General features: G+C 36.5%; 1 long non-coding RNA gene across 1 annotated transcript in view; it reads right to left on the bottom strand.

Moving 5' to 3' along the window:
- LOC145694444 (uncharacterized) overlaps positions 1 to 24,685 on the bottom strand; it is a 56,860-nt gene that overhangs the window by 17,294 nt on the left and 14,881 nt on the right. Inside the window, exons 5-8 of the long non-coding RNA XR_014133010.1 lie at positions 22,560 to 22,650; positions 18,930 to 19,054; positions 10,750 to 11,000; positions 8,156 to 8,262 (exon numbers count right to left, since the gene is read on the bottom strand). This is a non-coding gene — a long non-coding RNA (uncharacterized LOC145694444). The remainder of the gene's footprint in view (positions 1 to 8,155; positions 8,263 to 10,749; positions 11,001 to 18,929; positions 19,055 to 22,559; positions 22,651 to 24,685) is intronic.

Genomic DNA, 24,685 nt, shown 5'->3' with positions numbered 1-24,685 from the left:
ATCGGATTCAGTTTCTCACAACAGAATGTACTAGCTGAAATACCCACTCTTCGCATGGGAGCTGTATTTGGAAGTTAACACCTGTGGGAGTATCACCATTCATCTCAGCGACCGCGAAAACTATGGATTTGACATTAATATCGGCCATTTTGGAGTATTTTTATTTGTTTCAGTATACCCCCCCCCCCGCAGCCGAATGGGGTGAATAGACTGAAATAGTTTGACGTCACATCCTTTTCGTTGCCATGGTGATCGCCATTTTATTTTCTAAACAACAAGTAGCCTAAATACCTAAAGAACCTATGTGCATAACGAAAACAATGATGAAATATTTCGGAACTGCAAACATTACAGTGGAACAAATACTTACGTTTCTTTTTAAATGTTTCTAATGACTGAAACTGAAAAGGGTAGAAAAGGTAATTAGAAAATAAATATGTTAAATACTGTTACGTACATGACAAGCATTCGAGTTCACATATCTTGTGAAATTTTCCCTCTGATGTATATTTTGAGAATTTCTATATTTTCAGATTAAATTAAACCATATTCACCCTGTTCTAATCAGATACTAACTTTAGATAATTTCGGAAAATTTTTGATTCGGTAATATGAGTATGATATACTATTGCAAATTTGAACAAGATTATTGTTTAACAGTTGTTTAAAATATATACTGAACCATTCATAATTGGATGTGTAATTATTGTACGTTTTCTAAATATTTTTTTTTTTTTTAAAAAAGGTTGATAGAGAATATAAGAAAAGATGTTATCTATATCCACTAATGATCTGGATTGAATATTTCTAAAGGCTAGCCTTTTCTTTCTTTTGTAATGTATACTTAGAAATAATATTGCGCACTCCCATTATAAACAGTAGACATTAGAAGTGTAAATACCCCAATAGAATTAACATTATTCTAAAAAGTCTTTTTTCTTTTTAAAAATCATATATTTTTACAGCTTTCTCTGCGCCGACAGTTTGTCAACAATCTACACGTTAGGGAGTTTCTATTGCGTATAATTGCTTCTTATGGTGGATTACATGATAATTGTGCTTACATTAACTATTCTATTTCTACCTTATTACTTAGGGATGTGGAGCTTTTAGAAATAAGCTCTTTAGCTCCATTAGCTTCACGCGTTTGTATAGAAAAAAAAAAACATGGCGATCACCATGGTAACAGGAAGGAAATTATGACATCACTATTCCAGTCTATTTGAAAGTTAATGCGATCGGAGTTTCACCATTTATCTCAGCGACCGCGAAAACTGATTTCGAGACTAATATCGGTCATTTTCTACTACTTTTACATGTCCCGGTAAACGTCCCTCCTGACACCCCCCTGGTTCGAAATTTGAAGAAGAAAAAAACGCTTCTCTTGGTCTGGGGCCTGGACCAAGGTACCCCTTACCCAAATTTGGTAATTCTCGGTCTACCCGTCTGGTCCCCAGGCTGTACATAAACTATTTATATTATTTATACTATTTATATATATATAATCACTATATTAAACTTTCTCAACAAAATTAAGAAACCACCAAATTTCGAATAAGTAATACGCAAAAATGTGGAAAATATATAAATCATTTAAAAAATACTAAAATCAGACCATACGATTTATTGGATTTGGACAATGCAGAAATCGAAAAATCAGATGAACAGTTTGTTTTGCCGGATAATCCATGTCAGAGTTCCGCAACCTATTTCTACTCGGACACAGTATAGATTATCCATGACTCAAACGGCACACCAAAACGTTATTCTGCTCAAAAATGTATTATACCAACACTATCATTATAAGTACATATCAATCTATTATTGTTACTATTTTTACTATTATAATATTGTTATTAAACAGAAATCCAGTCGTGAATTTATTAATAATTTACGAACATAAATTAAAATTTATGGTGGCAAATAAGTGCAATGGATTGTAGGTTCATATAATATAAACTTACCCTACTGTAAAAAAAAAATAATGTTCTGTTACTATTAAAGTAAATAATTGTACACATACAGTAGAACCTCTCTCGTTCGCCCTCGGCTGGTCCAACACTCCAGTTAATCCGACCGTGCTCGAGACGAACTTGTCCCGACTCGTCGGTGACCTACGAGACCCATTGTCGTTTACTGCAGTCGCGGCATTGTTGTTTACTTACTGTTACCGCATATCTGCTTTGGTGCTCCGTCATCTCTTGTATTGTTTCTTTCATTATGCGTGTTTTCTGTACTGTATTATACAATTTTTAGTGCTTACTGCTAGTTTGTTTCTATTGTAGAAAACAATACAGTCATTTTTGAGTTCAGAGATTGTTTATTTTATTGTAAATCCGTATTTTTTAAAAAAATATTTTCTGATAATCCAACCTTTTTTGCGTTCCGACCATAGCCTCAGTTCCAAAGGTGACGGATTAGAGGGAGTTCTACTGTATTTTCAATGCGGTAGTTGTGCCTATTTGACTGCACACAGGTGGCTGATCTATATAGGATCTATATGAGAATGAAAATCTGATTGAGGGATTTGAGATGTTTCTAATTTCAGTCAACCTCGAATAAGCCCAGTACACACAAGTATATACAGTAAAACCTGTCTTTAGCGGAATCGAGCGGGACTTGCAAAAATTTCCGTTAAAGTCAGGTTTCCGCTTAGTGGAGGTAGACCTTTCCTTTCTACTTTTTTTTTTTTTTTTTTTTTTAAATACATGCTTATAAAGGGGCATACTGAGAAAATACATTGCTGTACGTACGTTGTTCGATTACAGTACTTCTTTCTTCTACGAATAAATACACAAAAAAATAAAATGAATATAAAATATACTATGCACACGTTTTCTTTATTTTTCTGATAGCCAAGCAGGGTTTTCTGTGTACATTGCTGCTTGGTTGCTTGACTTTCCGCATACACTTTAGACTGAGAAATTATACTAAGTGAATCAGAATCATTTTTCCGTAAGGCAAATTTTTGCAGCTCCTTTAAACTTCTGAGAGCATTTTGATATGTATTTATTCTACACTCTTCTTGGAACTCGGTATCGTATTCCTCTTCTTCCTCTATCTCGTTTTCTACTTTCCGACATTCCTTATGATTCCTGATTAAGTTGCGGGGATTAAGGAAAATTTGTGGGGGGTAAATGTGAGTAGTGGTTGGGGAAGGTCAACACTGTCCAGAAATATTTAACAAAAGAACGAACATTTTATCGTAAACAGTGTAATGTATATGTCTCACAGAATGTCTAAACATCTAAACGCTGTAGTCCGGAACTCATAATTTTCCGTTAAATGTTTATTTTTCTTTCCGTTGTCCGCGTAACACAGTTTCCGCTTAATGAAGGGACTTTTACACGTTTTGTTCTCCAAAATTCATGGGACCGTGAAATATTTCCGTTTAAGAAAGTTTTCCGTTTAATAAAGGGTCCGTTGAAGACAGGTTTTACTCTACTTGGAAATGAACTAAATCGACAACGAACAGACAGAGAGAAAATTCTTTAAATTTCACATGTAGCTTTTATTTTCACCATTTCTTTACAAGTACGCATTAACGACATTTGAGCTCTTGCGTGTGGTTCCTTGGCCTATACGTAAGTTCGACTGTCCTTCTATCATTTTCCGAAACACGTACTGCAGCACCCATAAACGGTGTTTGTTGACTCATATTGTTCCAACAACCGATGAAAATATTGCATAGAGGATACAATACGGCAGAAAATAAAATCTTCAGCAGCATATGACACACAGTAACTGGGATAAAATATTAATAATGATGATAACGCGACAATTTCTTATAACAGGTAAACTTCGCGTCATACCTTTCACCTTCCACACCGGTCTATGTTATCGGAAATGAGTTTAGTTATGAACATGAAGCCATTGAAAGTGCGAACGCAGAAAACTTGTCATACTGCTGTTGAGAATACAGTGGATACATCAAAAGGGAAGCATCATTGCAGTGACACAGGTGAAGAAGTTCAGGTGCACTAGAATAATAGCAATTGTCACTGTAACTTCGTAAGCCAGTGTACACTTGTTCCAAGGTTAACATTGAAAGTTTAGTTACTCTTGATAGGACTGTATATCATTGGCTGCTACTGGACAATACTACAAGGAGAAATGCTTGTCATTATGTTCGAAACACATGGACCTACCGCGCACGCGAGGAGAAATGCTGTACCTGGCAGTGCTATTAGTGCATAGCATTTGTTCATCGACCATCATATACTGGAACATATTCGGAATTCCACAGTGATTGAAACCCACAGATAAATGGAAAACAGCAGTTTCAACCTAACTTTAAAAGGGCTTTACATATTCATTTGTATTATGTTTGCATGAAGTTTCCAGTAATAATGATGCTCCAGTATATAGCCTGCAGACTGATCTTTGAGGTATACCATTGTTCAAAATTGCAATGTCCCAAACTTGTTCTCTAAAATTCTCAGGTACCTAAAGAAGTCGAACTGGTCTGAGAGGTTAAAAACTAACAAAGTTGCTCTATTTTCAGCTGTCTGGAACAGGTTAACCGAAAATTGTACCTCATGTTACAGGAATAAACCGCCATTGGCTGTTGATGAACAGCTTTTCCGGAGTAAGCAAAGATGCATTTTCGCGTAATACATGCTTCCAAGCCTGATATATCCGTGCAAAAAAATACGTTGGAAGGATATAAGAAAAACAATTATCGCCCTAAAGTTATTGGATGATTTTGATTTAAGTTGGTGCAAGTAAACATTAGATTTTACGTGTATGATTTAGTGAAATTTATCCATGTACGCCATTAATTTTCTTTAGAGATGGCGCTAGTTGTCACTAAGATGCAAAATGGGAAAGACAGACGCTCATGTGATGCTACGTTTCCATATTTGAAGGATTACAACGCCCAGCAAATTCACGATGCAATGACGTTCTCGTATGATGATTGCCCATCCAATTACAGTGCCATTAGGTAGAAAAGGGATTTTCGAAGAGGTAATATATCTATTACAGATCAGCCAAGACCTGAGCGCTGCCACCCGTGAGAAAATCGAAGAACTTATCTTGTAAGACCAGGAATAACTATCCATAAGATCAATCAGCAGAGCAGACTCAGTTATGGTAGTATGTGGACGATTATTCATGAAGAACCACAAGTTTATGGTGTCAGTATGTTGGGTTCTCCGTTTGCTGGCTCCTCTTCAAAGACAAACACAGCGTGACTTGTCGAGGTACTTATTTAATCTATTTATGTGATCCTGAACCAAAGAATTGAGCAAGAAAAGAAAGAAAGCACTCTTCCTTACCTCCACTCCCTCACCTGGAAAGGCAAAGGTGCAAACGTCTGCCAGTAAGGCCATGCTCTCGGTTTTTAGGACTCAAGTGAGGTTATCCTTCAGCCTATCTTCAGAAAGGTGGAACTATCACCAACACATATTACTGCTCACTTCTGAGGAATTTACGAGATAATGCTAAGCAAAAATGTCACGATATGCTCATCAAAGGGATATCAATCTCCTTGCGGACAATGTACCCGCCCACACATCCCAAGCAGCCTCTACGGAAGTTGCTAGATGTAGCTTTAATATTTACAATGTTCCCAGGACACAATATTTCTTTCGTATTGGACACTATATTTCTTTTGTAACGTACACAAAGAATAAATGGATCTTTAGGTTTTCTTGAGAGAGAAAGAGAGAAAAGATCCCATCTCACAAATCACTGAATCTGGGATCTGAACTTAAGAAGATAAAATACTTATTAGTTGATATTGAGTTTAACGTTTCTTTCAGTAGCGAGGCTATATGAGACGTGGACCTACTGATTAACGTGAAATTCGAACCACATGAGCTACCGCCGGGAATCGAACCCGGAACTCCCACGCAGAAGGCGCGTACGCTAACGGCTTAGCTACAAGGAGCTCTAAACTAACATGTGTCTAACGATTTAAGTACTAAGAATTTACGTACGAAGAGGGAAGTACTATCAATATTCTTTAATATCCACTCAAGAGAGCTCAATCGAACACTTTTTGTAAAAATGATGGTCCTGTTTACTCTGTTTCATAAAGAGATAATTACGTAACAATTTTTCTAATATGTATATTTAAAAAAAAAAAAAAAAAAAAAAAAAAAAAAAACAGCTGATTGACTCTTATGGTTGAAACTTTCCCATAACATTCGAACCAAATCTTAGGGAGCATAGGACTTCGACTCCTAGATGAGATCATATTTCAATTATTTCTATCTATAGTCCTTTGATATTACGTCGTGCGCTTTAATTTGAACTGACCCTTAGGAGGCTGGCAATAAGATCAGCGACACGATTATTAACGGTTAAAATTAAAACATGATGTACTAAATGAAAAATCTTAGAAAGTAATGTTGAACTCTCGTCATGAAAGCTAAATAAAATATTTTAATAAGTTCAGTAGTATTTGATGTAGTTTGAATATTGTAATTAAAGTACGTACTATTAATGAAATAATACAAGTATTCCATCTAAGCATGCGCAGTAATAAAGCCATGTTATCAGTTTCTCGTGGCGGCAGTATAACAGTTTTTGTAGTACTTTCAAGTGGTGAAGATGTCTCATACGAATTACGGTTCCGCAAGAGGTGCTATGATAAACCACCACCAACACAAGGCTATAAGTAGTACTGGAAAGTAGCTGTCACCGTCATTCTAGGCTCATTTATTACTTTTAACCAAAGTGGAAAAGACAGTATTTACTTCTAACTTATTAAACAAGCCTCATATATAAAAGAACTGCTTCTCTCATAAGCTTGGTACGTTTGCCTCGCTTGTGCGTTTAGCTCCAATCTTAAGACCTTCTATGGTCAGAAGACAGGGAAGTCGCTCACGCAGTGTCTGCATTTTTTGTGACTGTTTCTCTGGACTTGTTCCCTTGAGTTTGGGTTTTCGGGGCATTTTCCTTCCACTCACGCTTTGCTATATGATAGAGATGGTTGGAGAAACAAATCAGTTGCGCGCTTGTTTGTTTGGACGCAGGACTCTTGTCTTTTTGCGTTAAACCACCCATAAGCATAGTTCGGGTGTGCTGTTCTGAGTTGCGTCGTATCATCGTATGAAGTGAGCTCCCCTGCCTGGGTCGAACATTCAAAGTCAAGATATTTATCCGAAAGTCGAATATGTATACTTGACTATTGAAGCGGACTTCCCCGCCTATCATTAGTGTTGTAATTTGTTAAATATCATAAATAGTGGATTGTGTATAATATTCACATATATCCCGATACTCGTCCGCGTTTCCATGTGCTGAGTAACTGTGCGTTATTTGGGACAACCACAAGTAAAAATCCAGAGCAGTAATCGTGGAAGTGTGAGTGCATTAGCGTGAACGAGTTTGGACCATCGCTTATGGAGTCTACTGTGAACCCCTGTGATCAATTGAGCCTCAGCGCTGGGACTCAAATGACCTCAAAGTAAACTGACCGGTCGAAGATTATAGTGAGTATAATAAACATATTTCAACTGACAATTCACGCTACCTAGTACACAATGGTTGAATTTGCTAAACGTCCGAAGAAATAAAAAAAATAGAAATCTTGCACATTTGTAAGTTTGATGTTATTTGCATGTAGTCTAGTTCGCATTGAGTTTTATTATGTGCGTTACACATTATAAACAGCATTTCATTTGTTTACAAAATCAATTTCAGCTTACTGTTCGCGTCCGATTAAGTGATTACTTCTTTGTGTCTTTTACGGTACTTATATTCTTATCCGCCGTCTTCCAGCTTCGATTGTTGTAGAATATAAGTATGGTTGGTTCGGGTATAGTTGTGGAATAGTTGGGAAAGAGAGAGAAAAAAAAAAAAGATATACAGAGACAACTAAAAAGTGAATGGCACATTTGTGTTTACAGGAAATTACGTCCACAACGAAATACCACGATTCCACGCTAATCTATCAATTTCTGATAACTGTTTCAGCGATATTTAAAGTTTTCTTTCCTCTCTTGTTCTCTGTCCGGCAGAAATTTCTTCAAAACGTGCTTTTTTTTTCATTCTTCTATAAGAATGACAGGGATTAATTTCTAGTCAATTATATTTTCAGTTATCGCTGTTTAGAAAAATGACAGAAAACACAATAGACGCGTTAACACTTCTTTCATTCTTATTCTCTTAATATAATTACAAATATAAAAGCTGAATAACGTACCTAAGAATCATCAAAATGGACAGTTCCTGTACAAATAAAATGGAATGTTTTCTATACATCTTCTGGAAACAGCTCCAACATTCCAGACACAAATGGAATTTATTACCCTGCAATCCAAATATGCACTTTTATCAATATAAAATGTATCAGCACAATTAATAAAACTTAAAAATTTTCAAACATAAACAGTGTTCAGATACGACAAAAACAATCACAGGTTTATCATATCTCGGTGCTCGAAAAATTTTCATCATCACAAACTCGAATTTCAATGCCTAAGCCAAGTACAGTTACCTTCAATACGTTTAAGCCTGTTAATTAGGATTTTCGGTATCTTAAATGTCAATGTTTAGCCTTATGAAGTTCTGAATAAACCATAAAACCAGGCATTATTATATCTTTTTATTATATTTATAATATTAATACTTACTTCATTGACGTGTTTAAGTACTGTACTGACCGTTACCTTGCATCTAATGAGTTTATATATGCATGGTGGTATAGTGAGAGGTCAAATAACATTAACACTTAAAATCAATCACAAGATTTACTTAATTAAGATAATGAAGTACACAATAACCTCTATTATTCATATCTGTCACTTTGTTTCGGGATGAACGGGGTTAAAGTGAATGCTATTATAGCTGAATAATTAATCTCTATATCCTAGTGCATCATTTTATTAAGAACTGACTAGTGAAGAAGATTGGATTGGTCCTTACAACAATCTAATTTGGATACAACAAAACCAGACATGAGTGTGTGAATATTTACTGTACCAACCAGTCTCAAAGTTTACAAGAACATATAAGCATTATTCCAACTGTAACTACCTAGTTATATCAAATACTGTTACAAGTTTGAATGTGAATAACACAAAGAGTATTAACACCAAGGCAATTTATTTCGGTCATGTTTTACATTGATGTGTTGTACACCTGACGCACGAATATTTTTTCGAAATGTCTCCCCTCGACCTTGATGCAGGCACGAAGTCTGTCTGGCCAGTGGTCAATGGCATTACGCACCACGTCCATGGGAAAATTATTCACTGTTCGGGTCAAGGATTGTTTCAGACTGTCGACAGATGGAGGCCGTTTATGGCAGATCTGAAGGACTGCCCAAAGTTTCTAGTCCAACGGGTTAAGATCCGGTCTGCTAGAAGGCCAATCAGCGGTAGAAATGAAGTCGGGGACGTTCCGTACCAGCCAGTCCTGGGTTGTTTTCGCTTTGTGGTCTGGAGCGGAATCCTGCTGGAAAGTCCACCTTTCTCCAGGGAACATCGTCGCAGACAGTGGTTTCACTATAGGCGTTAGCACTGTGTTCTGGTACACCTTGGCAGATGTTTTAACACCTTGTTTGCAAAAATGCAGCTGGGTTGTGCCTGAGTAGCTCACTCCCCACCAAATCATCACTGAGGCAGGATGATGTGCCCTCTGAACCCTTGGAGCTGCCTCAGCAGCTGCAGTAGATGACGTGACATACACACGGTCATTTTGGGCGTTGTAGGCCGCCTCAATTGAAGGGTAAGCGGAAAAAAGAAGGAATGTCACAAAACTGCATTGTCGAGAAAACTGCGATTTAATATTGAAAACCGGGTAAGAAGAATAGGGTTAGTTACATCTTTTGCCCCTTTTTACATGGACATTTTTACATCTACGTATGCATGGCATATACAGTCAAATAGTACCAAGAGTCACCAACAGATAGGACAAAGCACCCGAAAAAGCACATACATGGACATTCCTTGTTTTTTCCCCTTACCCTTCAATTGTGAACATAATATTTCTGTGCAGATTGTTGGCGTAACGCCGCAAGTCTCTTTGATTTAAGGACCCTCTGCGACATTAATATTTGGGTCAGAAAATGACCAGTCCGCCTCTTATACGCCCGTAGATGTAGGTCACTCCTGAGCACACGAGACATGGAATTTCTGCTGATGTTCATCTCAGCAGCCATCACACTTTGTGTTCGAACAGGATTTCTTCGAATTCTAGCTGCGACTGCCTTCTGGACCTGGGGGTTCGTACCGTTCGTGATCTGCCACTCCTTGCGCGGTCAGCTGCCGTTCCAATCTCGGTGTATCGCTGTATGGCGCGATACACGAATCTCTTCGTGATTTGTAGGGGTTTCAGGAGGTTGAAAATCTCACCTGCTGTCTTCCCGACCTTGTATAGTGCAATTACTGCTACACGATTTTCGTAATCGCCCCACTCCATCAGAACTCAGTACAATATCAACGTGTCATGAACAGTCAAACACACACTATATGCATCTTCCGCTTTATACCCAGATGGCAGCACTGTGCCACTCCGGATGCCTACAGCGCCACTCGAAACTTTGTGACAGTATTTATGATATAACTAGGTACATAAGTTCTTTATCTCGGGCTTTATGAACTTGGAATATAAATACCAGCGTTACAATATGAAATTTCTCATATTAGGTGAATTTTATATCCTGGCACATGGGCCTAAGGTTCTGAGGAATGTTTTACTAGACGTGTACTACTACTACTACTACTACTACTACTACTGCTGCTGCTTATCATTTAGTACAATAGAAATAGAAAACAATAAAAAAGACCAACTTACCATTCAGGATCCATACTGCAGTGGATTTTCCACAAGTTAGGTCGAAAATTTAAAAAGGTTGAAATTTATCGAAAAGGAATTTAAAAGGGTATCATTTTCTTTTCTCTTCACTTTATTTAATTTCCTTTATGAGTATCCCACTTTCTTCATCCAAGATCAATAATTTTCTAGCAGCATGCTCATAAGCTAAGGCAAGCTTACTTTGTATCTTATATGTTTTTCCCACTTTGCTTCTTCTGCCGTCCATTTCTCTAAAATAACAAACATAAGCTTAGCATATTGGATATTCATTAGATCATTTAAATGTTATTTTATCAATAGAGTTTTATCATGAGTTGTGAATACTGCCACTATGAAAATCTAAACTACCGATATTGCTTCCGTGAATATGATAAAATGTTTGAAAATAAATTGTAATGTTAATTTCACTAATAAAAAAAAAAAAAAAAAAAAAAAAAAAAAACTGATCGAGTTCCATATTCAACGTAATACGAACTACCAATCTTTTGACTTCAAACAACTTCCGATCTTCTTCAATACATCAAAACTTTTGTGGATTATTGCGATAAGTTGCCTTTATTCGATCCTGGATGAAAGAGTGACTCACAACAAGTTTAAATAGTACAAAGAATCGAGTAGCACAAGTCACAAAATACTTAATTACACAAAATTTCAATAAAACCGTAGTACTAAATAGTTTGTCAAAAGTGTCGGAAATAAAAAGTCCAAAATATAGAATGCAAAATTTATCTTTAGTAAGGAATGTGCAGTAGCCATATAATGTTAATCCTTTTAACTTTCTATGAACTTCTACTTCGCTTATTCTCAACAGGAAGCCGAGTTCTAAATGTATTGTCAAAAATAGTGCATCTCATAAGCCCTTTAAGTTAGGGATATGAAATTCGACATATTAACTACTACAGCTCTTTTCAGATGAGAAGCAACGTAAGCAGTGGCCAATGGCGCGCGATATTTACGCAGCATTGCCGAATTGCGGACTCCCCTTCTTGCTCTTTCTCCGCCTAGCGTTATAGCAAGTGAATCCATAGCATTGCTCATAATGTCAAAAATGTCATTCAATAAAATTTAAAATATTCATCGTTCATGCTGGAAATATACTATATATATGTTCATGCTGGAAATATACTATATATATGAAGTGAACTAATTGTGTTTTAATTTATTCCATTAAAACTGTCAAAACCTCGTCGCCTATTTCATCCTGTTATCATCATCGTCTAAGATAGTTTATACAGGGTGTCCCACTCGTAAGAGGCCCCGGGAAAAGTGTTATAAAAATTTTAATAAAAGTGAATATGAAACCAAATTAGAATGTGACATACCTTTATGGTTGAGAAATGAAGATACATTACAGCTGCTGGGAGTAACTTCTTTCCACCTATATACACAGTTCAACACAGCGCTGCACGTTCGTGAATGCTGCTGCCAGAGTATTTGGCGTGACTGCCTGGATTTTACGGTGATTGTTCTCACGTAACTCGTCGATGGTGCGTGGTTTGTTCTTGTACATATTACCTTTAAGGTGACTACAGAAATTAGTCAGGCATAAAGTTATGTGACCTTGGGGATCATAATCCTTTGGAAATCAATCTGTCAGGGAAAAATGATTGCACTGCAGCCATACTTGCTTTAGACGTGTGGCATATTGCCCCCATCTTGCTGGTACCAGCCAAGTGTCAGTTCCTCGTCATCCAACTGGTTCACAAATTCATGGAACAATACTTCACCAGTGACAGTAGCGTCAAAAAAGCCTGATGATGCACTGCTGTGATAATGCACAGAACACGCCTACCTTGTGCAAATGAAGAGTTCCTCAACGACTGCATACTAGTTGTCACTACTCCATAAACGTATGTTTTGTGAGTTTACATTTCCTGACATGTTTTAAGGTTGGTTTAAAGGAACAAGTTTTGCCGATAGATGGCACTACTGTTTTCGTATCTCTCTCATGTATTTTTTATCTTTCATGAAAATTCACGATTTCTCTTACAAATTTCAACCTACAGACTTCAAATTTTTAGAAAAGGAACTTCATAATCTATCAAAGGCAATAATCCGTGCCGATTTCTTATTTAGAATTTTCTTCATTGTTGAAATGGATATCCAAATCTTTAACAATGGAATTGTTTCAACAATGAAGAAAATTCTAAATAAAAAATCGGCACGGATTGTTCCCTTTAATGGGTTATGAAGTTCCTTCTCTAAAAATTTGAAGTCTTTAGGTTGAAATTTGTAAAAGAAATTGTAAATGAAAAAAGAAAGATGAAAAATACATGGAAGAGATACGAAGACTGTAGTGACATCTATCGGCAAAACTTGTCCCTTTAAACTAACCTTAAAGGAACCACTTATCCAATACTGTTTCACAAGAAACACGCTCTTTTCCATAGAATATCAATACACGAACAGTAAGCCAGGCTACACTGAAATACGAAACACCCACCCACACAGAGCTCGCGGAATCTCATTGTTGCCACATTTCACAATTTGCAATGCTGCCACGTCGACGAGTTACGTGAGAACATCCACCGTGAAATCTAGGTGGTCTCGCTCATATGAAAATTTGGTTTCATACCCACTTTTATTAAGATTTTTATAACACTTTTCCCGAGGCCTCTTACGAGTGGGACATCCTGCATTTTGTCGCCTGAAATTTATTACAACAGGTTACAAATTTTGTTAATCACTGTTTCATAAAATCTTCTCGTGTACGTTTTCTACATGTTGTGCAAAGGATCATCCTCAATCTTCCTGTTAAGAGGTTAGTCTCCTCACTGCTATACAGAGGCCTTTTTTCCTATAGATTTCCTTGCTTTAGCACAGATGAATCACGCAAACAAAATGAATTCAAAAGTCGCTATGTTTAGAGTTTTCGAAATTAAATTTTTACTTTTCATCGTCTGGTGCAAATTTTTTCTTACCTTTAAAAAAAATCTAAAAATAATTCTTGAAACTACTTAGAAGACTGACAACCGTTTTTAAAATACATTTTCTATAGCTCACGAAAACTCAATGCGAATTTTATTTACTAAGAAAGAATTGGAGCAACAGTTAAGCAAGTAAAGATAAGAAGCCTTGTTTCCGACTATTTTTATCAGTTCTCCGCGTCTCGAAACAGTCAAGTATGTTTTGGGTGCAATAATTTATGGTACCATTTAGATGCCTGTGCGTTTGTTCAACAATCATGAGCTCGTATGTTGAGTAGAAGAGAAGATAAAGGGTGATGAAATAGTGAAACGCCACACATTACTTACACCGAAAAAGTTCGTTTTAAAATAGTTTGTCGAAAGAAATAGAATCTTCTACTTTACAAATGCATCCAAGCAAAGAGCCCTAGTACTGTTAAGTTACCTTGTATATTATACTGTGATAGGTCACGGGTTCGATTCCATTTAAGAGGGAAATATTGAACAAAAACTTGAATCAAAATCTATTCGCAGTTATGCGAAATGACGTATTATGAAGAGTTTCAGAATTGTTTTACATGGAAAAAAATTTAAAAATCTATCATGACAACCTGTTGGTATAGTGTTTTAATCTTTTGAAAATGTTTTAATCTTTCAACGTTTTTAATGGTTTAATCTTTTAATGTAAAATGATTTTGATATTTAAAGCCTGAAGAGGTCTGCTATTGAATTTTAACATTACACCTTTTGATTCACTTAACTGAAAGATTTCTTAACAGCTACAGATTACAAAATCAAAATGTATAGTGGTACTATTACCCGATTCACAGCTCAGCGAATACCGTGAAAGGACAGAATTGGGAGACAATTTACTATATAAACGCCACATCCAATCCCATGGCCTTTCTTCTTCCAAGAGAGCTGCTGCTGTTAGAAATGCGGTTCTGTTGTTCGTTTAGCAAGATGTTAGCGGTTGATGGCCGGATGAAGGAACGAATGGTTGAATGTTCCCCACTGCTTCCACCCACCTTTTTTATTTACGAAATTTTACCTTCCACTTTACCTTATTTAGTTTCAAATTTTGTTTCAAGGGTCAATTACGAAAGATTGGGTACTAGCATGCGGGGTCATGATTTGGCTCGCCATTTTTAGTTCAGTTCAGCTTAGTTCCAGTTTTCATATATTACAATTTAGTGTTTTCTCCGGTGTGTAAACTCATAAACTTATTTTAATCCGTAGAGTTGCTTGTTCTCAGAAAATTGTTTTTATTTCACTTTAACAACTACTTTTCTTCTTTCTTTCTGGCGGGTTTGTGACAATAGAAACATGTGGTTTGCACGTATGACTTCATAATTCATTTTTCTACTTGCTAAGAGAGCAATTAATATAGTAATAAAATATTTCTGAGTACCGCGTCTGGTATTGAGAACATTCGCAGTGCTGCGAAAAGTCGGTATGTTTTATCGCCTGCCATAAATTGACAACACCGTTTAACTGCGATTGGAGAAAGTAGACACCCATTCAAGGCCATGTAACTCATCATTTGAAAAGGGATGTAACTAAAAATAAATGAGCCCATGTCACGAGCCGAAAATTCAGCTTTTAAGGCAGAGACGTACCATTTTTATAGTATTTTAATTACTTATTTCGTTTTCGTAAGATTTCCAATGTGAGGAAACTGCTGAACAATTTAAGTTTATTGAACGTAGTTAGCACTGGCGTAAAAGTGAGCTTTTGTAATTTCACTTTTATTGAAACAGTAAGACGAGGTAGAGGTAAAGGGAATAGTCCAAATTTTCGGTAATAATAGAGAGTACTTCATGGTCTTTTGTCATCGCGAATTCTATCGAGGAATTTGAAGCTTAAAATATATATGAACGATAATCATGCCTATTATTCTGCATGGTTGTGTAACATGGTCGCCGCTTACTCTAAGGGAAGAAAGACAGAAAGTATTTGAGAATAAGAGCCAGAGACGAATATTCGGACCCAAGAGGAACGGGAATGGGGAATGGCGGAAAATTCATAACGACGAACTACATAATTTATACCGTTTACCGAACATTGTTAGGGTCATCAAATCTAGGAGCTCAGCTCGGAAGGTCATGTAGCCAGAATGGAAGAAAGTAGGAACGCTTTCAAAGTTCTAACTGGAATTCCAATCGGAAAACGACCATTAGAAAGATCTAGGGGCAGATGAGAGGACACCATTAAGATTGATCTCGCAGAAATAGGAATACAAAGGCTAAGGATAGAAGTCAATGGAGAGCTTTTTTGAATGCGGCATTAAACCTCCCGTTTTCATAGACCATAGAGTTAGGTAGTTAGTTATTTCATGATCCACTGAAGTTAGCGAAATAAAACTCTGGAGATAAACTAGGAATGCAATGGATATACCCGATTGCAATGAAATGAGCTGAGCGAGCTTAAACAGGGTGTCTACTGGAATACCAGAAAGTAAATTCATGACTTTTTCATGACTTTTCATGACCTTTTTGTTCAAATTTTCATGACCATGGCGATAAAAATTTACCATTAGTAATAATAAACCCCTACCATCAGTGGTGCATCGGAACTATGCAGGTTGCTAGTCTTAAATATTACTTATTCTGAATCTAAAAGAAAGAATCTAAAATTCTGCCGCCTTGTGCTCGAGCACAGAATAGCACTTACCTAAATACTGGCCTACTCTTACCAGTGAATCAACTGTATTTGAAGTTTTAATTCTGAGTATAATTATCCATCTACCAGAAATTTGTCTGAAATTAAGCACTCAAAGAACTGCCCAAAGACAAAACAAATTACAAAAGAAATTAGTTTAAAAAAAATAGATCATCAAATTTAAAATCTGCAAACTCAAACGAATAATATTATTTGCATAAGTCTAAAGGCCCAAAAATACACAATTTACATTTCTTAGAAGTAAAGAAATAGCAGATCAGAAAGTTGGACAGTAAAAATTTGTTACTATATTACAGAGACTAGAAGATGAAATGGGGAGCAGCTAGGAAGACAGTAAAGTACCAGTTAGCCAGCACTAACTGGTGGGGGAAATTCTCACAATTACTGACCTGATACAACTGTTACTGACCTGATACAAAGTATGAAGTATAAAAATATACTCTGAGATTTCAGATTTTCATGACCAGTTGGGTAAATAAAGGACTTTTTCATGGCTTTCATGACCACTAAGTAAAATATATGACTTTTTCATGACTTTCATGACTTTCATGACCAGTAGACACCCTGTTAAACTACGTAATCAGGAAGCTTTTTTGGGTGATTATTCCTCGATGGTACATCGGATTTTTGATTTCGACCTATGTTGTCACTCAGCACGACATACTCTATCAGCGTGCTAAGTTTGGTTGAGATCGGCCAAACGGTCTAGGAGGAAGCGTTTTTCGGTGATTATTCCTCGATGGTACATCGGATTTTTGATTTCGACCTATGTTGTCACTCAGCACGACATACTCTATCAGCGTGCTAAGTTTGGTTGAGATCGGCCAAACGGTCTAGGAGGAAGCGTTTTTCGGTGATTATTCCTCGATGGTACATCGGATTTTTGATTTCGACCTATGTTGTCACTCAGCACGACATACTCTATCAGCGTGCTAAGTTTGGTTGAGATCGGCCAAACGGTCTAGGAGGAAGCGTTTTTCGGTGATTATTCCTCGATGGTACATCGGATTTTTGATTTCGACCTATGTTGTCACTCAGCACGACATACTCTATCAGCGTGCTAAGTTTGGTTGAGATCGGCCAAACGGTCTAGGAGGAAGCGTTTTTCGGTGATTATTCCTCGATGGTACATCGGATTTTTGATTTCGACCTATGTTGTCACTCAGCACGACATACTCTATCAGCGTGCTAAGTTTGGTTGAGATCGGCCAAACGGTCTAGGAGGAAGCGTTTTTCGGTGATTATTCCTCGATGGTACATCGGATTTTTGATTTCGACCTATGTTGTCACTCAGCACGACATACTCTATCAGCGTGCTAAGTTTGGTTGAGATCGGCCAAACGGTCTAGGAGGAAGCGTTTTTCGGTGATTATTCCTCGATGGTACATCGGATTTTTGATTTCGACCTATGTTGTCACTCAGCACGACATACTCTATCAGCGTGCTAAGTTTGGTTGAGATCGGCCAAACGGTCTAGGAGGAAGCGTTTTTCGGTGATTATTCCTCGATGGTACATCGGATTTTTGATTTCGACCTATGTTGTCACTCAGCACGACATACTCTATCAGCGTGCTAAGTTTGGTTGAGATCGGCCAAACGGTCTAGGAGGAGTTCGCGGACAACCAAACGGCTAACCCGAGTATAAGAGCTTCGCTTCGCTCAGCTCAATTAATCATTATAAGCAATGACCACGTTCTGAAGAGTTTTCAAAATCCTGATGTTAATGGGGGAAGAGGACAATTTTTGTATTTTAATTTCGTAGTGCGTGTAACGAAAGGGTTCAGCAGTTTCAAATGAATTTTTGAATGTAGTTGGCACTTGGGGAGGTATTTTTGCCATCTTATTTTGATAATAAGTCTGTGGAAGTTGCTAGATGTAGTTTTTTATAGTTAAAATGTTTTCAGGACACCATATTTCTTTTGTAACACAGACAATGGATCTTTAGGTTTGCTTGAGGGACGACGAGAGAGAGAGAAGACCTCATCTCACAAGTCACTGACGCTGGGACCTGAACCGAATAAAATATATATTAGAAGTAAACTACTACTACTGTGTCTGTTTTACTAATACTAGTGCTATGTCTGTTTTAAGTACTAAGCATTTACGTACTAAGAGGGAAGTATTATCAATATTCTTAAATGTCCACCCAAAAGAACTCAATCGAACATTTTCTCGAAAAATGATGCTCCTGTTTACTCTGTTTCAGAAAGAAACTATTACGTAACAGTTTTTCTATCATGTACAGACAAGAAACTTCTCATTTGATTCATGACTGAACTGTCTCCTAAAGAGCCAATCAAACCTTACGGAGAACAAGTCTTCAACTCTTTTAAGTAGTGGTGAAAGGCAGCTCATGCTAATCTATCGATTTTTGAGAACATTTTACGTACATTTTCATCCTTTTGTAAAAGCAGAGTGATTAATCTCTAGTCAATTAGTTTTAGTTATCGCAGTTTAGAAAAATGACAAGGAAAATACAGCAGATCCTTCAAAGGTTCCTTCGTTTTTAATCTCTCAAAAATACGATGACTACTATAAGTATGTCATGTCTTAAAAAGCTCAATAACCTACCTAATAACCCTCAAAATAAAGAGTTCCTGTACTAATCTTCCACTCTTCCACTGATCTTCCAGAAACATCAACATTCCAGACAAAATGTGATCGTTACTTGCAGCCACAGAATGAGATTTAGTACCCTGCAATGCAAACATGCACTTTATCAAAATAAAATTTATCAGTACAATTAATAAAACGTAAATTTTCAAACATAAACAATGTTCAGATACAACAAAAAAATAATCACGGGTTTATCATAACCCAGTGCTCAAAAAAAGTTTCATCACCACCAAGTCTAATTCTAATTCACTAAGTCTACCTAAGCCAAGTATACTTTCAAGGCGTTTTAAGTCTTCTAATTAGTATATTCAGTGTCTTAAATGTCAATGTTTATCCTATGAACTACTAATCATTTGACTTCACATAACTTCCAATCATCTAACAATACACAGAAACTTCAGAGGGTTACTGCGATAAGTTGCCTCTATTTGTTCCTGAATAAAGGAGTGGCTCAAACATGTTCAATACTAAAAAGAATAGAGTAGCACGAAGTCACAAAACCTATAATATTAATTACACAAAATTTCTATCAAACCCTAGTACTGAATAGTTTGTCAAAAGTGTCGAAAATAGAGAGCACCCAAAATATAGAACGCAAAATTTAGCTTTAGTAAGGAATGCGTCAGTACCCTTGTAATGATAATCCTTTTAATTTTTGATGAACTTAAATTCTGCTTATTCTAATAGGAAGAAGTTTTAAATGTACGCCAAAAATAGTGTTTCTCACTAGTCCTTTAAGTCAGGGACATGAAATTCGACACAAACTACTACTTGAGAGAGAAAAAAAAAAAGTGGACGTGCGTCACAACCAGAGCCGGATTTAGGTTTGGTGGGGCCCTAAGCTGTTGAAGGTAATGGGGTCCTTTATATGTCCAGGTGACCGTAGGCACCCTATATACAGAAATGAAGAAATTAGTGATATTTTAGGAAGCAGACTAGCAAAAGGTCCCCCATTACTTAGATCGGGGGAGAGTACACAACACGAAGCACTGTTGCTGTATGCAGATTTTATTGTATTTTTGTTTTTCTTATACTTTGGAAATGTACACGGTTTTCTTCCTTGAGGTTTTTGGGGCCCCCAAGAGAGTAGGACCCTAAACTATAGCTTGTTTAGCTTATACGTAAATCCGGCACTGGTCACAACGAGTTGATTGAGTTGATTTTGAGTTTAACGTCCATTCAGCAGCGAGGCTATACGAGACGTGGACCTACTGATTAACGTGGAATCCGAACCACATGAGCTCCCGCCGAGAATGGTCATAACGAGTCGAAAATGCAACTTTTAAGGCAGAGAAGGTGAATTTACATAGTATTTTAATTTTCAATTTTGCATTCATAAGATGTGCAATGTGAGAAAACTGATGACCCACTTGAAGTGAATTGAACGTAGTTGGCATATGAGTTAGCGTGCCTTTTTCATCATTTCATTCTTATTAAGATGGTAACAGGAGTTAAAGGTTTTGGTAATAATAAAGAGTATCTCATGATCCACTTGAAGCTCACGAAATGAAATTCGGCCGGTAAACTAGTCATTATAAACAAATCACCAGGTTAAGTTTTTAAAATTTCTGCTGTTAATGGGGGGAGAGGTCAATTTCTAATTTTAATTTCTCGTTGTGTGTGATGAAAGGGCTCAGCAATTTCAAAGTAATTTCTGAATGTAGTTGTCACCTGGGGGCCGTATTTTTGTAATTTTTACTTTTATAAAAATCCGATCATCATGATATAAAGGGGATTCAAATATATGTTTCGAAGATTTTCATAAATCTTATTCTTCACATGCGAAGTACGTGCATTTCAGTTAGTAGAGTAATATAAATGAAATTAAAACAGAATATCGATGAAAAAGTTGAACATCTCTACTCCGTTATTCATTAGTATTATCTATGCACGTGGAGTTTCCAGTAAAAGTGATGCTGCAGCACATAGCCTGTAGACTAATCTTTGGAGTGCACTGTTGTTCAAAAGTGCATTGTACCGAAGTTTTGAAGAATTCTCAAGTATCTGTATTTTAAACAAGTCGAACCGCTTTCGGAGGTTGAAAACTAACAAAACTGCCCTCTTTTTGCTATCTGGTACAAGTTCATTGAGAACTGTATTTCCTTTTACAGGAATGAACCGTCTGGGATATTGATGAACAGCTTTCCCCAAGTAAACCAAGATGCCCTTTCACGCAAAACATGCTTCCAAACCAGACCAATAAGGCCAAAATAAAAAGGGTAACAGGAGCAACAGAAAATTTTAATTGTCCCCCAAAGTTATTGGATGATTTTGATTTAACTTTGCCCGAGTAAACATTGGAACTTCCATGTATGATTTAGTGAAATTTATTCATGAATGTCATTTACTTTCTTTACGGGTGGCGCTAGTTGTCAGTAAGGTGCAAGAAGGGAAGATAGAAGCTCGTAATGTAAAATCTAAATTTCTGCATTTGAAGGGTTATAGCGCCCGGTAAATTCACGATGAAATTATGCTTTTGTATGATGCTGGTTGTCCAGCCTATGACAGTGTCGTGAAGAAGGATTTTCTGACAGGTCATGTCTCTTACAGATGAGACAAGACAAGACCTGAAAGCCACTGCCACAGTGAGAAAAATCGAAGAGCTGATCCTGGAAGATCAACAAATAATCATCTATATAAAATCATCCAACAAAGTCGACTGTTATGGTAATATGTGGAAAATTATTCATAAAAAATCACATGCCTACGGTGTCAGCATGCTAAGTTCTACGTTTGATGACGACTTCAGAGAAACACACGTCGAGGTATTTGTTACATCTCTCGGAGCAAGAGGTTTTTATTTTCTGTCTTATATCACTATTTCATCGGCTTTAAAGGTTACTTATCTTTCTTTCTTGTTCTCTGCGTGGCACGAATTTCTTCAAAACTTAAGTTGTGCCACCCTTCTGTAAGAGTAAGAGCGATTAATCTCTAGTCAATTTATTTGTAGTTGTCGCAGTTTACAAAAATGACAGGAAAACACAATGGTTCCGTTAACACTTTCTTCATTCTTAGGCTAGTTTTAGACGGAAGCATTTATTGTAGCAGATGTGCTGCCAAAAATCTCGAATAATATTCTAAGGCATCAAAATATATGGTGCTTTTACATGGTAGCATTTTGATAAGCATCTTGTCGTGACGTAGCTAAAGCTATAGTGGTTGTAACAACAGTTCTCGCCGATTATATTAAAGAACGAAAACCACAAAAAAGTATGTGCGCAAAGAGCATTCCTACTCCAACTCATTTTTCTTTACTACAATTCAATTTCCCCACACAAAACAAAGTTCATGGATATTTGGCACAAAATCTTTCGCATCCTTTTAACACCACGGCGCTGCAATCGGACCAGAAATGCTGGGAAAATGCTACGAAGTAGAGCAGGTTTTATCGACAAGAAATGTCATAGGATATGCCATGGCATAGGAAATGCTATAGCATTTGCTACTTTACACGGTAAGATATCGATGATACGATTTTTGCTACGAGAAATGCTATGATAAATGCTTCCGTCTAAAACTAGCCTAAATCTCTTAAAAATACAATGACGCCCAACTACCTCATTTATTAAAAGCTCAATAACGTACCTAATAATCAGCAAAACAGAGTTTTTCTATTGATCTTCTAGAAAAATCTTCAATATTTCAGATACACGATCCACAAATGAGATTTAGTATCCTGCAATCCAAATATGCACTTTTATCAGAATAAAATTTATCAATACAATTAATAAAACGTAAATTTTCAAACAAACAATGTTCAGATACGACAAAAAAATAATCATAGATCATCATATCTCGGTGCTCGAAAAATTTTCATCATCACAAATTCAAATTTCAATGCCTAAGCCAAGTATACTTTCAATACGTTTTTAAGTGTTCTAATTAGCATATTCAGTGTCTCAAACGTCAATGTTTAGCCTTATGAACTACCAATCATTACACTTCAAATAACTTCCAATCATCTAACAATACAGAAAATTTTGTAGATTATTGCGATAAGTAGCCTCTATTCATTCCTGAATGAAACCAGCTCAAACATGTTAAATAGTAGAAGGAATCCAGTAGAACCAAGTCACAAAACATTTAATATTAATTACACAAAATTTCTATCAAACCTCAGTACTGAAAAGTTTATCAAAAGTGTCAATAGAGTCCAAAATATAGAATCAGGGTGTCTACTAAAATCCCAAAGTGAAATTTCGTGACCTTTTCTTTACCAAATTATAAAATTTCCTAAAATTTTCAAGAGCGAATTTGAGTGCGAATTAGGCCAAATTTTCATGCGATAGAAACGTACTTTGCTTGTGATTTGGTAGCGTCTAAAGCTGATCATAGACATTTTTGGTGGTGAACTTTGACGTTTTATAGAACAAAATTTTTGCAATCTGTACTTACATTTGAATAGTTAAGAAAAAATCGTGACCCAAAAGCTAAATTTCTTGACATTTTCGTGACTTTCATGACCATTATCTGATTTCGTGCCTTTCGTGACCGATAGACACCCTGAGAATACAAAATTTATCTTTAGTAAGGAATGCGTTAATCCTTTTAATTTTTGATGAACAAGAAAAGGAGTTTTTAATTTATAGCAAAAAAAAAAAAAAGTATCTCACCTCACCCTCTAAGACAGAGACATGAAATTCGGCATATAGACTTCTAATGAGAATGTGTCACAACGAGTCGAAAATTCAGCTTTTAAGAAAGAAGAAAAAAAAAAAAGTAGACTTTGACAGTATTTTAATCACCGATTTTAACTGTATTCTTAAGATGTCCAATGTGAGGAAACTGCTGAACCATTTGAAGTGTGTTGAACGTAGTTAGCATTTGACTGAAGGTGGGCTTTTATCATTTTTCTTTTATTGAAATACGTATTCTAAGGGAAGGTATGGATTCGATTCCCGGTGGGAGCTGATGTGATTCCGACCCGACGCTGAGCTATAGGTCCACGTCTTATATGGCCTCAGTGTTGAACGAGAAGCTGTGACGGAACTAAATTGAATTAAAGAAAACAAAAAGAATTTGTAATTAATTAATTATAAGCTTAGCCAATATTTGAGAAATCCTCGTGGGAGCTTTTCGTTCCCCCCGCCGATAGTTGGCAGCACAATCTCTTGCTCCGCTTGAAAAGTTCCTGTTAGGCAATACAGCGCAGCAGTGCAGAATCAGGTGATTTTCGTAAGTTACGACAGCGAGGGTCGAGTTTTCTCCTCATACTAGACGCCTGTTTGTAGAGTTGAATGGCCATGAAAAATACTGTGTAAAATTGAAACTTATAGTTAACAGGGAAATGTGTTTCCTCTAGTTTGTGCAACAAGAAGTTTTGGCATTAATAAGTAATTTGTGTAAAAAGGCTATGAAGAGTGATGAATAGATGAAAAAATAATACATTTGGGTTTGTAATAATTATTAATTAATCCATAATGTTTGCTAAGTCAGTTGAAATTTACGGAACATTTGGAAAACATGTCCACCTAGTTTTCTCACATTTAATGAATTGTTTAAACGACCGGTTTAATGAAGTGTGTTTATATTTCAACCTATATTGGCTTAAGTAGGAGATTTTAAATTAATACTATTCACAATTCATCAATCCCTCTTGCTGTACATATTGGAAAATTGAATCGGTTTACGTTAGCAGGAATATTGCGCCATTATATATAATTTTTATACTTATTTGACTAAAACTTGATTATAGCACTCGTATTGCGAAT

The sequence above is a fragment of the Thermobia domestica genome, chromosome 9 (genome assembly GCF_964235325.1).
Source record: "Thermobia domestica chromosome 9, izTheDome1.hap1.1, whole genome shotgun sequence".
Taxonomy (NCBI): Eukaryota; Metazoa; Arthropoda; class Insecta; order Zygentoma; family Lepismatidae; genus Thermobia; species Thermobia domestica.
The sequence above is the reverse complement of the archived record's forward strand: the minus strand, read 5'-3'. Positions and strand labels throughout refer to the sequence as shown.